Source organism: Macaca fascicularis, chromosome 1, assembly GCF_037993035.2.
Source record: "Macaca fascicularis isolate 582-1 chromosome 1, T2T-MFA8v1.1".
NCBI lineage: Eukaryota > Metazoa > Chordata > Mammalia > Primates > Cercopithecidae > Macaca > Macaca fascicularis.
The window spans coordinates 159,639,960-159,656,786 of NC_088375.1; positions in this window are offsets into that span (position 1 = coordinate 159,639,960).

Below are 16,827 nucleotides of genomic sequence, written 5' to 3' on the forward strand. Positions count from 1 at the left end.
AATATCAGAGAATACTTTGTAAACACCTATATGCACAGAAACTAGAAAACCCAGAAAAGATGGATAAATTGCTGGACATGTACACCCTCCAAAAACTGAATCAGGAAGAAATTGAATCCCTGAAGAGACCAATAATGAGTTCTGAAATTGAGGCAGTAATAAATAACCTACCTACCAATCAAAGAAAGCTCAGGACCAGACAGATTCATAGCTGAATTCTACCGGAGGTACAAAGAGGAGCTGGTACCATTCCTTCTGAAACTATTCTAAAAAATTGAAAAGGAGGGACTCCTCCCTAACTCATTCTATGAGGCCAGCGTCATCCTGATACCAAAACCTAGCAGAGATACAACAAAATAAGAAACTTCAGGCTAATATCCTTGATAAACATTGATGCAAAAATCCTCAATAAAATACTGGCAAACAGAATTCAGCAACACATCAAAAGCTTATCTACCACAATCAAGTAGGCTTCGTCCTGGGGATGCAAGTTTAGTTCAACAGATGCAAAGCAACAAATATGATTCATCAGAATAAACAGAACTAAAGACAAAATGTGATTCAGCAGAATAAACAGAACTAAAGACAAAAACCAAATGATTTTCTCTACAGATGCAGAAAAGGCTTTTGGTAAAACTCAACATCCTTCATGTTAAAAACTCTCAATAAACTAGTTATTGAAGGAACATATTTAAAAATAAAAATAATAAAAGCCATATATGACAAACCCATAGCCAATATACTGAATGGGCAAAATCTGGAAGCATGCCCCATGAAAACTGGTGCAAGACAAGAATGCCCTCTCTGCATTCAATACTATTCAACATAGTATTGGAAGTTCTGGCCAGGGCAATCAGGCAAGAGAAAGAAATAAAGGGTATTTGCATAGGAATAGAGAAAGTCAAACTATCTTTGTTTGCAGATGACATAATCCTATATCTATATCTTTGCTTTTTTAAAACAATCAATTCAGCAACACTAAGGATTACCAGAGACAATGGGAAAAGCAGAATCCACTTGCCCCTCTTCTCAGTCTGGACTCCATGACGGATTCAACAACTCTGTATTTTCTTTTTCCCTTGACTACTTGTTTTCACTTCCTGTTTTTCTTACGTTCATAGGCTATCGGTATTTCTGGAGAAAGTCACTATTCCTCTCTCTCCCTTCACCACAAATCCTTGCTTTAATGTCAGCTGGACTTCATTACTGCTTTGGAGCAGCATTCCCCACATAGTTTTGTGCTTTTCTCAAGGGTTCTGTTTTACTCTCATCTTCCGTCATTCTCTTCATCTTCCTCTTCAATTTGTATATAAATTTGAGATATTATACAATGGAAATTTGAACTTTGCTATTCTTTATGTCAGTATTTCTTTCATTCTTCTATTTTCTCCTGCTTTTCAAGGTTGTGTCTTCCACTGTCGTCTCTTGATTTGCTCTCTGCAATCTTGTATTTCCCATGACTTAACATATCACCTCTGTGGATATGACTTCCAAATTCACATCTAGCTGTGACTTCTTTTACCAATTCCATTCTTACTTTTAAAATTACTATTTGGAAATCTCCACTTTGCTGTATTTTACTCACTTAAAATGTAGCATCTCGTTATCCTGATCTTAAATCATCTTTTCCTCACTTCCTTGTTTCTGATAATAAATGAGAGTTCTTGCTACATGGTTACTAGACACGTCTCCTGGACCACAATTCTAATGATGTTATACTCTTACCGATTTTGTATTTAATCTTCCTAAGCCTCAGTTTCCTCATTTTAGAGTGTTGTAGGTATTTGGATTGTGGGAATTAAAGTATAAACTCATATGTAACAGGACAATCTTCGTGCCTTATATATGGTAGGCATTCATTAGACTTGTGCCTATTTAAGCACTTCCAGTGGCTCTGTATTGTTTATAAAATAAGAGTTAGTTGCTTCCCAGCCTGACATGTAAGCGCTCATCAAATTTTCCCCTAGAAATGCTTCACTTCTTCTTACTTTTGCTTTTTTTCTCTTTATCTCAAAGTCAGTCCTTTATCATTTCCACCAGTTGCAATCCTACCAGTTGAAATCCTAACTACCTTTCATAGCCCAGTTTAAGCATGGTTCTCTCCTGTGAAAGGCTCCCTAAAGATCACAATTAGATGCGAATTCTCCCTTTCACTTCTCAATGCTTTCTCCACAATTTACCAGATTCTGTCTTGAATTACAGGTGACATATTTCTGTTAGACCTTTACATTCATTTTGAGGGCTAGCCTTATTCTTAATTATTTTTTATAAATGTCACAGTGCTAATAATGTGCTTCTCCATAATAGACTCTTAAAAATATATGTTGAATAACTTAATAGATAATCAGTGACTTTTTATACATTCAGATCTTCACACACTTCAGAGGGAAAAACTGATTGTGAAATATGATAGAGTTATGGGTCATGACATTGTACAAGTATGTTAAAACTACATTGATTAAATAATATAATTGTCTGCTAGAGAAAGCATATATGGTTTGTTCACTTTATGTGGCCTCAGAAGAATGGGAGCGGGCCTAGACTAAACATTTTATAATCTTTCATTGACCTTCCTGGAGATAAACTGCTGAGTCTTTGCCATCTCTAATTATTGTAATTTTGTACTTAGAACACATGTGTTATATGGAAATCTCCCTTGCCTGCATTACTTCCTCATGCCCTGCCGGCAAGCACTGTAGGTAGTTGTTGAGGTTCCATTTTGTAAGGCTGTAGTTAAACTCAAAGCCATTTTGAAAAGAATTCTTGGGTTTCTAGGTTATGGATGGGCTTATCCAATTAAAATGGAGGGGCAATTAAAGCAATTAAAATATCTTATTCATGAAAACAAATTTTAAAAATAGCCAGTATAATCCATAACACCATCATTACAATGGACAAAAAGAGGAGAGTATAGGAGTATGGAGATGAAGCATATGAAGAAGTGAAAAGGTGAGCTGTCCAGAAGACCTCAGTACCCTGATTATAATTTCTCAACTCTTAATCTCACTTTCCCTGTAAAGATATGGCCATAAGATTCCTTGTGATATAAGGTTTAATTTAATGACATAATATTTTCCTTATGAAATTCTCATGATAACATAAGACTCCTATAGCCCTTTATGAAACATTGGAATGTTCTTGGTTAGGCGGAAAATTTGGTATAATTAAAAGAATGTTGGCTTTAGTATCAGGGGAACTAGATGCAAGTTCTGGCTCTTGTGTTACTGTGTGATCTTAGACTAGTCACTTAAGATCTCTGATGCCTTTGTTCCTATCTGTAAAATGAAGGTATTAATACCCCCTCATGTGGCTGTTATAATTGAGAATAATCCTGTAAAATACTTTCCAAATTGTAAAGTGTTTTGTCAGTAATTATTCAGTGAAGGGGCTATGATGACTCCTGAAACCTTTAATTCTCACCTCAAGGGCTCTGCTCTTGCTTTTCTCTCTGCCTGGATCTCTCTTCTACTCTTTTTATTCTGTAAGTCCTACCATTAAATGTCCTCACTTTAGAGAGAGGCCTCCTTTGACTCTTGTGTTAGTTTGCTAGGACTGCTATGACAAAGTACCTCAGACTGGGTGACTTAAACAACAGAAATTTATTTTCTTACAGCTGTAGGGCCTAGAAGTCTGAGATCAAGGTGTTGGTAGGCTTGGTTTCTTTTGAAGTCCTCTCTCCTTGGCCTGTAGATAGTCATCTTCTTCAGGTACTTAATATGGTTCTTCCTATGTCTGTATTCTATTCTCCTCTTCTTATAAGGATGTCAGTTTTTAGATAAGGACCCTACTAATATGACCTCAGTTTAGATAGCTCTTTAAAGGCCCTTTTGGCAATACAGTCACATTCTGAGGTACTGGGGATACAATGTAAGGATTTTGGGGGGACACTGTTTAGCTCATAACAACTACCTTACTAAAAGTAGTTTCTCCAGAATTCTTCATCTCATTTTATATGCCTTTTATAGAACTTATTTGAAATTACTTTATTAGTTTACTCTTTTCGCCTGACTTTTCACTTGAGTTTAATCTTCCTGAAGGTGAAGACTAGATCTTGCTGTTTTTATATCCTCACTCTCTGGCAAAGTGCCTTGTACATGGAAAGTACCTGGTTTTGTCATGTAGTAGGCATGTGATTTTGGGTAAATTATTTAATCTGTCTGCATCTCAGTTTACTTAGTGAACTAGAGACATTAAGAGCATTCTCTTCCTGTGAGTTATTTTTTAGTGCTTAGAATTATGTCTGACACATAGAAAATTTCAATAAACATTAGCCATTCTTCTTACTTCTCCACACACTTGCAGAAAAAAATGAATTAGTGAATCAAGTACTTTTATTTTTAGGACTTAAATATTTCTGCATTGCTCTCATACACCAATCTATCACAAAGTGGTTATTTTATTTTTATTTTATTTTATTTTATTTTTTTGCTTTCAGAATGCCGTATTCTTCAGTGTACATGTGAACAACCAGAAACCCTTTTGGTGCTCAAACTTTTGTGATTCTAACTGCATCTTCACAGTAGCTTCTTTCCAACTTCATTGACTGCATGCATCAGATCTTTTGGGTGGGTGTATCTTCTGTGTACTTGCATTAATGATGGTTTTTGTATGTGCATATCTTTAATTTTTTATTCAGAGTTAACTGGATGTAGGAACGCCAACACTGACTACAAGATAGAATAACTGAATTCCAGGAGAATTAAAGGTCAAAAATCTAGCTGTAGCAGAAGGAGACATGAAAGTTGGGATTCAGAGAGGTGTTGAACAAGGAGTCAGAGAAACTGGTTCAGGAGGTTGGACTAGATGGGGCAGAGCCCAAAGAGGGCAAGACAAGAGCTCCCTATACTTTGCATGTTGAGCCTGTTCCAGGGGCATATATAACTCAGAGAGCATACAGGTTTCTCAACAGGATCTGAATCAAGTGCCTGAATATATCTATGCTAGAACTGAGGTATCCAGACTGAAAGATTTTTAAATGATCTAATCAGTTCAGAGATATCTACTTTAGGACTTCTCTATAATAAATTGTCTATAATAAATTCTTATTTATAGCAGGTCCAATGCCAATCTACATTTTTATGGAAAATAAACTTATTTCATAGATAATTTTCTGAAATATGCTGAAATATGTTATTTTTAAAGCATTCAAGAAGTAATAAATTAGAAATAATGGCCAAATGTATAGAACGTTTACAATGTGTCAGGCACTGTAGTAAGCAGTTTAGATGCTTATCACATTTAATTATCACACGTCTATGTTGGTAATTGTATTAGTCCCTCCTTGAATCACTATAAAGAAATACCTGAGATTGGGTATTTTATAAAGAAAGGAGGTTTCATTGGCTCACAGTTCTGCAGGCCTCAGGAAAATTATTATTATGGTGGAGTTGAAGGGAAAGCAGTGCCTTCACATGGCCAGAGCAGGAGGTGCTATACACTTTTAAACACCCAGATCTCATGATAACTCATTCACTCACTATCAGGAGAACAGCACTGAATGGATGAGGCTAAACCATTCATGGGAAACTGCTCCCATGATCTAATCACCTCCCACCAGTCCCCACTTCCAACATTGGGGATTACAATTGAACATGAGATTTGGGTGGGGACACAGCTGCAAACCATATCAGTAATATATCTTTTCAATTTAAAGAGAAGGAAACTGAAAAATTAAGTGGCCAAAGTCGCACAGTTTATAAGGGGAAGAGCAGCATAGAAACTAACACTCTACTCCCATTCCACCTAGCACTTACAGGGTGTTTATTTTGCCTTTGCTGTATGTGCTAAATGGTATATGAGGGTTATAGCTTTAAATCCTGACAACATTTTTTGGTGGTTGATCTAATTCTTAATTTTCCAATGTGGATGCTGAGGCTTAGAGAGGTTTGCCTAGGGGCTTAACTTTATGAGATAGAATCATAAACAAGAGTTCCAGGCCTTTGAGTGAAAGCAGTAAAGGCAAGGATTTTTGTCTCATTGTTACAACCCTCCTTATAACTAATGTATTTTTATATTTGGAGTCCAGATGTAGTTTAAAAAACACATTTAAGTTACCATAAATAGAAAGAGGAGGGTTTCTGGGTGAAGTAGTTGTAAATATAATACAATTTTATTCAGTGTGAAACACAAAGGCTTCCAAACAGGAATGTTTCCAACACTAATGTAGCATCTGTGCCTCTGAAACTAGTTCTTTCTAACAATGAACAGATTCTTATTTGGTCAGTGCTGGCACTAAACACCATGACAGGAATGATTCTTGGCAACACACCTTTTTGAAAGGAATAATATGGTTAAAAAAAAGTACATATGTATAACAGAGATTTGGCAAATATACCATCCAATTCTTGACATCCCTGCAAATTACCCTTATTAAAAATTAAAGTTGGGACATATAGCTTTTGCCTTCATTTTTCCTAGGATAGGATAATCCCTGAATTCCCATGTTGAACAGAAAATGCTAAAATATCAACATCCCTATGAATCACTCCCTTACCCAATAAATCTTGAAATTCAACCTCAAAATTCTGTAGTTACAAGCCCACCGCAAGTATGTTTCTTTTAACACATGACAATATCCATGCACACTAATGCTGCATATTGGTTCTCTCCAGAGGTTGTAAATAATCTTACACAATGTATGTGGCTTTGTTTTTTATAACTGCAGAAGTAGACGGAAAGCTTTGGAAAAGTGTCTGCTTTTTCCTGCTTCATGAACTCTAGTCTGATTATTGGACCCTAGATAAGTAAAACCCAAGTGTGTTTGCTCTTAATTAAAGCTCTTTTCATGGTGTACCCAGAGGCACCACTTAAGAGTGTGCAAACCACATGAGATGAATAGTAAGAACTATGGTTTACTCCACCAAGATTATCTATGCATTTTTGTTTTGAAAAATTGAAGCTAGAAATGTAAGCAGAAATGCTTAACACACAGGAGAAAAGTAAATGTATGTTGGTCATTCTCACGTATTTGTGTTCCCATAGCAGGGACTTTACAAAGAAACTGCCCTATGAGGTAGGATTGGGGAAAGGAATAAGAGAATGTTCTCACCTACACAGAAATAAATGTATGACATTCTTGTCTGAATTTCTTTAGCACTCTCTCAGTTCTTCTTTCTTGCCACCAAAGCTCATGGCTTAGTTCCTAAGTAAATTATAAGTTCCTAGTCATATGTTTGCTGTGTGCATAAATGAAAATAGAAAAGTAAAATAGTACCCATTCCAGAAAACAGGACACCTACACAGGCAGTCATAAAACTTGGAAACAAAGGATGCACTCTGCTTTTTAGGTACAGAAACAAATGATGGGAAAAAAAGCTGCTTGTCTTGATGTATCTTTGAGAATAATCAAACACAAGTTTTCCAGATTTTGAACTCTATATTTCTTATCAAGCTTGATCTCCTGTTTTTATAACCCCTGTCTGACTTTGGGTTGTTTAACCTTTCTGATTCTTAATTTTCTTATCTATATTCATACTCAGATACTTTTAGGTATTATTCAAAGTTTTTCATGCATTAACCCTTTTAATCTTCAAAGTAATGCCATAAAATATATATTATTTCCTGTTATACAGGTGAGGAAATGGGTTTAGAGAGTGTAAGTAACTTGCCTAACTCACAACCAGTAAAAGTGTTAGCATCAGACTCATGTTATTCTGACACTAATGTCCAAGCACTTAACCTTGGTGGTTGTAAGGATTGACTAAGATAATGATTGTATAGTAGGAGCTTAAGAAATGATTTATTAATTCAATAAATACTTTAGATGCTTATGCTGTGTGCCATCTACTGCTCTATGCATTTAGGCTACAGCAGTGGATAATAAAAAAAGACAAAATCCACATATTCATGAAATTTATAGTTTAATGAGGAACACAGATAACTTTAAAAATCAATATTCTAGTTAGTGATGACTGTTTGAAGAAAAATGAGGTAGCATAGGGAATAGATACTGATGAAGATGAGATGACTATTTCAAGGTTTCCCTGACAAAGTGACATTTGAACAAACACCTGAATAAAGTAAGGAAGCAAGTTACATAGAAATAAGTAGAAAGAATGCTCCAAGCAGAGAGGGTAAATAAGTGCAAAACCCTGAAGTATTCAAGGAACTTGAAGGATATCTGTCTAGTTAGAGTGGCGTGACCTAGAGGGAAGTTCTAGGATTTTATTCTGAATCAGATGGGAAGCTATTATAGGATTTTTAAGCAGAGGCATGACACTATCTGATGTGAATTTTAAAATAAGCAGTACTCTGACTGCTTAATAGATTGTAGGATAAATTCCTAGACTAAAGCCAGATTGAAGTAGAATTAATAGGACTTGCTTGTGGACTCGATGTAGCTGGAATTGGTAGGGGAGACTGTCAAAGAAATTTTTGACCTGAGCAACTGAAAATGGAGTTGCCATTTATAGAGTTAAGGAAGAGTGAAGGTGGGGGTGGAAGTAGAAACAGAAAAACGGATGTTCAGGTTGTTACAGCCATGTTATATTTGAGATGCTTAGTAGGCATCCAAAAGGAGACATCTAATTGGATAAACAAATCTGGGATTTAAGGGAAAAGTTGGGGTTAGAGATATATAAAGATCTGTTAGTCTGTATATGCTATGTAAAGTACGGAACTGGATGAGTTCAGCTAGAGAGTGAGTTCAGCTAAAGGACAAAGGGATCTGGGCTTGGAGCATTCAAGTAAAAGAGCTCCGGAAGATGAGTAGGAACCAATAGAGAAGACTGAAAAGGACTAAGAGATTGCTGTCATGTTCACAGGAAATTGTTTTCACTCACAGCATTTCTGATACCAAATATGTGGGTGTTTTCTCTCACTAACCAGCTCTCTAATACCAACAGGGTGTTCAACAATTCAGTTTAATTCTGCCACCCCAAAGGTTAAATACTCAGTGCCACAAGACCACCATCCCCACTTCAGATGCTAGTCACAAGTCCCAGGCCTCCTGTACTTCTGACAAACCAGCTATAAATCAGGAGGTCAAAGACCCTCTCCTCAGGTTCACTAATTTGCTAGAATAGCTCACGGAACTCAAGAACACTCTTTATGTATGCTTATTGGTTTATTATAAAGATACAGCTCAGAGACAGCCAAGCAGAGGAGATGGATAGGGCAATGAATGGGGAAATTGCCTGGGACTTCCATACTCTCTCCTGGCTCATCATCCTCCCAGCATTCTGAGTCTGTGTTTACAGACCCAGAAGCTTTGTGACTCCCAGCATTTAAGAGTTCTATGGAGGCTTCATTACATAGGCATGAGTGATTTAATCATTGACTATTAGTGACTGACTCAATCTTCAGCCCTTCTTCCTTTCCCTGAGGTTGAAGGGGAGGAAGCAGAAAGGTCCGGCCCTTTAATCATGTCTTGGTCTTTCTGGTGGCTAGCACTCATTCGAAAACTACCTAAGGGCCTATCAAGAGTCACCAGATTGCAGCAAAAGTTGCTTCTATCACTTAGAAAATTCCAGGGAATACAGGAGCTTTGTGTCAGGAACTGGAACAAAGACCAAATATTAGAAAAGAGACTCCTATTACCCTGTCACTCAGAATATCACAAGGGTTTTAGGAACTTTGTTTCAGGAACCAGGGACAAAGAACAAGCATTTATTTCTTATTATGGCACAGTAAAGGGAAAAGGCTCGGAGAGGTGGTATGTGACTATAGTCCCAGCCACTTGGGAGGCTGAGGCAGGAAGATTGCTTGAGCACAGGAGTTAGAGGCCAGCCTGAAAAAATTTGAAAAAAAGAAAAAAAAAAAGGAAAAAATAAAAAGGAAAGGGGTGATCAACCATGTCAAATGTTGCTGATAGGACACGTAAGATGAGGACTGGATTTGGCAATGAGGGAGTCACTGGTGATCTTGGCAAAAGCAGTTTTCAAAGAGGTATTGGAAGGAAAATCTCATCAGTGTGTTTCAAGAAAGAATGGAGGAGAGGAAGTGGAAATGATAAGTATAAACAAGATAAACAGAATTTTAAAGATTTTTGTTTTAATGGAAATGATAAATATTGGATGATAGCTAGGGGAAAACATGCACAAGAGGGTTGCTTTTTAAGATGAAGCATATTATAGCTGACTTCATGTTGAAGGGAGCATTCCAGTAGAGAGAACAAGATGATCAGAAAAGAGAGGGAGAACTTTTGTTATTTTATTAATTTATTATTATTGCTACTAATTATAATCGCTAATGTGCAGTGAGAATTGATATTTAAGATTCATATCCAAAAGTCTTACAAATCAATCAATTATACTAATAGCCAATATTTATTGAGCATTTACTATGTGACTGGGACTACTTCAAAAACCTCCAATTGTCATACTATTGTTTTATTCTCTTAATGTTTATTATCACCCCAATTTTACATATGAGACCATATGAACTTAGCAGAATTAAGAATTACCAAGGTCACATAGCCATGATTCAAACCAAAACCCAAGTTTGGCTGCCTTAGAGTAGACTATTAACGTCTGCTAAGTTGCCTCTGGTAAATTGCTTACTATATTTCAGTTATGCAGGGTACTAAACTTTTTGTGGGGATTTCAACAAATACTTCCCCAGTTATTCCAAAATCAACCAAATGTTTTATGCCTTAGTAAAGATGTGGTCTTTACTCAGATGCCTTATTCCATATCACTTACTCTCACATAAACATAATTACAAATCTGGAATATCTGTAAGTGCCACTGGACATGATATAAGTGAAAGGATCATTTTAGGATAGCAAGACAGATGGTTCATTTTATTTAAATGAAATAATTTAAACAGAAAAACACTTTTGTGAAGTTTAGCATTTTGGAGTCCATAAAATATACCATATTGTCCGCCTCAGCCTCATCACTTGGCCCATATCAGACCTTCTCCTATACAGGCCTATATGTTGGGCCTTGGATCAGATTTATCACTAGTGGAAAGGATAGCCAGCTTTGGAGGGGTGTGGGTAGAAAGACTCAGGCTTGAGACTGAAACTAGATCTTGTAAGTCAGTAAGACAACTGAGTCCCAGAAAAGATGTGTTCCCAAAGAGTTGATATCTAGTACTACCAACCAAAGACATGTGTCCTCAAAGAACATGGAATCAAGCAGGTCTGAGGTATAAATAAAAAGCTGAATTTTGCTTAGTATCTATCCTCTAGCAGACTTTTGTAGCTTTTGTTTTTTTCATGTATAGTATAGAGGTCTGGCAGTCTCCACTGTAAGCACAAATTCTCATTGTCAGCAGCTGAGTAGGTTCATTTAATAGTTCAGACTCAAAGTCATGATGATTAGAGGGCAGAATGGTATATTCTCAGACTGATGAGAGCCTGTGGGATTTCTGAAATATATAATTCAGAAGTTGGATCTTCTAGGGTTACTTGAGAGCTATGACAGTATCTGAGTCTTAACCCTTTCAAACAGGACCTATACTACCCATATGGTACCCTTTTGTCGATTAGAAAAAGATGCCCTGTCCACTGGGTGATGCAAGCCCTATGACACAGCCTGAAGCTTACCGAGCATACAGCAGGCTGGCTCTAGCCTCCTGTCATCATTCTGGCTAAGCAACTTTATGTAGTGAGACACCTGCACAATCATACAGAACAGCAGCCCAGCCTTCACATGGTACATGAGGATTGACCATGATTAGCATATTTTGGCAAATCTCAATACATGAGAGTGTCAAATACATCTACGTAAAGTGTTTGTTTGACTAATTAATGCAAGTAGAATTAAGAAGTTTTACTTTTTGACTAATCCTAAATGCAACATTACTATGTACTGAGATCCTCATTTTTTTCTCACATTATCATGTAAAATCACTCATTTTAACTTGTTTTATTTCAACTTGTTCAGCTCTCTATATTAAAAGGAGTGTGCAAAAAGGTTTACTTACATTCTAGCAAACTAACATTTTACTATTTGTTATCAAGGTTAGGTCTTGGTTTTACTTGTGCCTGATAACCTTGATTTATAGTGGGTAGAGTTTATGTATAGGGGTGGGAAGGCAGGGAGAATTTATGATCAGCTTGGAACAAATATTGGTATAGACTCAGTGTTAGAATAGGTGACTGGATGATTTTTCTGAAAATAGGACTCTCCAAAAGAAGCGTCTGAATAGATTATAACATAGAATAAAAGTTTCAGATATCATTAATGTCTTCTGCCACCCCTACCATTAAAAGAGCTCCATATTGATAAGGATGTATGGTTTCTGTTTTTTTGCGAGGGGGGAGGGATTTTTGCTTTTTATTTTTATACTTTAAGTTCTAGGGTATGTGTGCACAACATGCAGGTTTGTTACATAGGTATACATGTTTTGTTAGCTCTGCATGGTGTTTTGTTTTATTTTTGTATTGTTTTATTTTGTTTTTCTCTTTTGCTTTATTCAGTTATTCACTGCTTGATCACTGAAACACCAATCTTTGTCCTCTACCACTCCTTAAGCCAAACTTGCTAGAAGCTTAGTTTCTTCATTGGATATCTTCAGGCTGCTATAGCAAAATATCATAAACTGGATATCATATAAACAACAGAAATCTATTTCTCACACATCTAGAAGCTGGGAAATCCAAGATCAAGCTGTTGACAAGTTTGGTGACTGATGAAGGCTCTACCTTCTAATAGCATCACATTGGTGATTAGAATTTTAACACAAAAATTTTGGGGAGATACAAATATTCAGACCATAGCATTGAGTATATTCACATTGTTCAGAGTCAGAATCTGGAGGAACAGTCACAACTCCTGGGATCCAGTATGTTCCCTAACTCTTTTTTTTTTTTTTTAATATTATTTAGATTCAAAATTTGATATGTCAGGAGTATATCTTCCAAGTCACAAATATTAATTAAATATCATTGAACCTGCTGTGGTCCAGGCAGTACAGTAAGACCTGGAAGTAAAATGTTGATAAAAAAGATCAAGGCAAGAGAAGAGGGAGGCACAACATGATATTTATAGCCCTTATGATAGGGTACTTGATAGCACAGGGTTGGAGCCCCAGGTCTACTTTTGGAAATTTGGAAAGTGCTCTTTGAGGAAGTGGAGGAGTGAGACTTAGCCAACTGAAGATATGCAAACCCTACAAGCAAGAGGGAGCATAGCACATTTAGGGAACTACAAGGAATTAGGTAGGTCTAGAGCATAGAGTATAAGGAGTGTAGTAGTAAAAAATGGAGACAGAAAGAACAGTTAGGAGGCCACTATAGTAATCCAACTGATAGATGATGGTGTCTTGAACTAAGGTAACAACAGTGAGGATGGAAAGAAATGAGAAATTTAAAAGACATTAAAGGGTATAGAAGAAAAGATTAGTGTTTGATTTGGATATGAAGGGTATGGGAGAGGGAAACAATATGTATAGTGCCTATGTTTCTGACTTTGGCAAATTTGAGTGGGTTGTTGTGGCTATAGATAAGAGGGAGAAATGTTTGAAAAAGAGGAGTCTTGGGAAGTCTTTACTTCCCACCTGATAGCCTGCCTATTTACTCTTCCTCGTATCCTAGTCAGGTATCTCAGATGAATAACTTTCCTCCGGAAATCGGCCTACTGCAAGTTTCTGATATCTCATCTGTCTCTTTGCGGGCTAAAACTGTACCCTAGAAACAAGTCCACTGTCACCACCTCCATTGGCTGAAGATATTTTAGACATGGACAGACTTCCTTGGTCACAGTTACAACATACTAGGACATTGTGTATAAATTCCTACCTAGATCCTGCTCTGCAATGCTCAGTATGAGAAACACACCCTGGGTTTTGACAATTGTATTATGCTTTGAGGTCTCTCTGATTTTTGGCACCACTTTGAGCTATGTCTTCACTCAGTCATCTTCTATTATTAGGTCAGCAGCTCCAATAATGATTTTTCTCCTCTGTGGTGACCCAACAATCCTGCAGCCTTGTTCTATACTGGCCTGAATAATAAGACTGTGGGTAATGGGGTATGAAAGTTTAAGCAGCACTCAGAATTCTTCCACTTTGCCAACCTTAACCCTGCCTTTGACAGATGAAGCAAAATTGAATATTACTGGAGCTGCAGGAAGGGCATAGTGTCTCATTATTTCTCTTCCTCCCTCTCCAAGAGAGCACGTGGTTGAAGGGTGGGCTCTCTGTTAAGTACCAGCCACTTTCACCTTCTAAAGCTTTGATTTAAAGCTAGTTTCTAGTCCTGCGAACTTAAAACAAAGAGCAAACCAACCAAAGAACAACCTGATGATAATTAGATGGCTCTCAAACCATTAAGTTGCCTCTTAAAATTCTTACCTGTGGTGAATACACAACATTCAACACATTCACTCCACATGCAGCCTCTCACTAGGCATTTATAACCAATTACCTTAGGTACAGATTTATTAGAGTGGTTGGGTTAATGTGCCTCATTAAAACCTCATGGAGATAAGTAACTCACAGTTCCCTGCTGGCTAAAACATCTCTTCTGGTCAGGTTTTCACCGCCGACAGGCAATGGAAAGTTGATTTACCAGCAAATTTGACAAGGTTAGATATAACTCAAAAGTTTAAAAACTTCACAGGAACTATGAGATTCATGGGCTGCCTGCCATTCTGGGAAATCAGACCTTTTCCCAAAAAAAAGCACATACGGGAAAGTGTTTGCCAGAGGAGGGAGTAGTCAAGGAAAAATGTCCTGTGGTATTTTTTCTGTAAGTAACAGTACGGTTTTGCAAACTCTTCCCAGGCACTCTATTTCCACGTCCCGCTGAGCAATAGTCGGAGGTCATGGGGAGATAGAGGAATGACCCCCAGATAAGAAAGCATGAGTAGTTAGTAGGGAGAGTGATGTCACTGTTTTATTGTATTTTTTCAGAGATAATGAATCTGAACTTTGGAGCTACCCTGAATATACCTGCACTTTGGGCTGCACTAATTCTCAGCTATGCAGAGTGGATGAGCAGAATGAAGAAGCTAAGAGGTATCCAGGAAAAGATCACTTCTTAGAATGCAGTAAACTCCCTGAACTGGTGGTAGAGGAGACAAGCTAGATTTTAATGGGAAAAGGAGGCTCTCTTTATATGTCACTTAGTAGGAGATGGGTCATGGCAAGCCACACTGGTTGACACAGGAAGTTTCTGGACTGATACGTGCTGAAGTAGCCTCCACCTTCAAGTTGCCAGCATGGTGTCCTGCAGGATACAGTCCATAAGGTGGATGGTTGTAACTTGTGATGGAAGTGGTTCCAAGCAAGCAATCTTTTCAGGATATGTGGAAACCATTAATTATCTACTCAGTGCCTGGTGAAGAGTTAGGCCTAGGGAGTCTGGAGAGAGAAGAGACGTGCCCATAATAGGAAGAGTTAGAGGAAGTGACACAGTCTGACTCTGAGACGTTGTTGGAAGAAATAATTATTGAGCACATGAATATACACATATTTCTTAAGCAATAGTTGTCTTTCATTGAGCAGTTACTCTCAGCTTATTACATACAACTTCCCATTTTATATTCATGGCGATCTTATGGGACAAGTATTTTCCAATTATACAAAGGAGATGGATACAAAAAGACTAAACAACTTGCTACCCAAAAACATGTTCTCTTAACTACTTTTTATGCAGTCTCCAAGTACTGTGTAGTTCTACTACTAGCAGCTAAAGACTTCAATTCTTAATGTTAGTTTACTTTGATGAGGAAATTATAATATTTTTGTTAGTTGATTCAGGTTTTTAACTGTAAACACCTCAAGGTGAAAAGAGTAAGATCGAGTAAACAACAAATATCTTGTCTCCTCTGTGTATAACAGGGACCTAAAGCTATTTTTCGGTGAGATTAAATGAAGAAATAATGAATGGAACAGTGCTAAGCACAGTGACTAGAACATAATATACATTTAAAAAGTTGGTTTATTATTCATCCTAGAATCATGTGAATTCAATCTTTAATTAGATACTCAAAAATAAATTGTATAAGGAGTCTAAATAATATTTCAGATTTTCTTTAACATAAAGACTTTCTCTTTAAATACAGGTTTCAAAAAGATTTTAACAATTTCTTCTTCTCCCTTTCTTTTAAAATCTCATTTAAATTTAGGTCTAGACATTTTACCTCTAAGCTATTTGTGTGCTTACACTCTTCCTTATATTAAGACCAGAAGCATAGGACAGGGATGAATTAGGGAAGGATGAATCCAGCTGTACTTTTGAGTTCACTGATCATCTCAGATGATTTTTCAAATGTTTTGGGCTCACAGAAATCCAAAACAGGTTTCACCCATGCTTTTACTCTTAAGTTTGGTGCATGTGCAATTTAAGGGAAATTTAATCCATATGTTTCTGATTCGTTTACACTTAAATAGTCAAAATATTGTTTTTAATAGTTATTTGATGCCCAAGTAGCCTTTTGAACCTTTTAAGTAAGCTTTTAGAAGCCTACATTTCTCTTCAAAACAGGAAACCATGTCTTTCCAAGGAGGTAAACTAATTTATACATCTGAAAATTCAGGTTCAGTTGAAAACACCCAAAACCACAGGTTTTTAATGGCCTGTCTGCTTGGCAAATGAGCACTCGGCTTTAGACTTAAATGCTATTTGAATGCATCTACTTTCTGGTGTATCTTTGGACTGGACATCCATTTCAGATGATATTGGGCTGTTCTGAGTGGTAGCTCTGGGGTCCTGAAGTTTTAAATTTACCTGGTTTTAACTTTTAGTATAATTATTTTTATTTTTAATTTATCCTAGATCTCCTAATTGGTAGACTAACATGACTATACTTATTTTTCCATATATCTCATCCACGATGAACTTTCTGTGGGTTTTCTCTTTTCTCCATCAATGACCATGTATTTTCTTTAAATAAATGAAAAGTAACAGATCTCCAGTAAAACTATGCAACACTT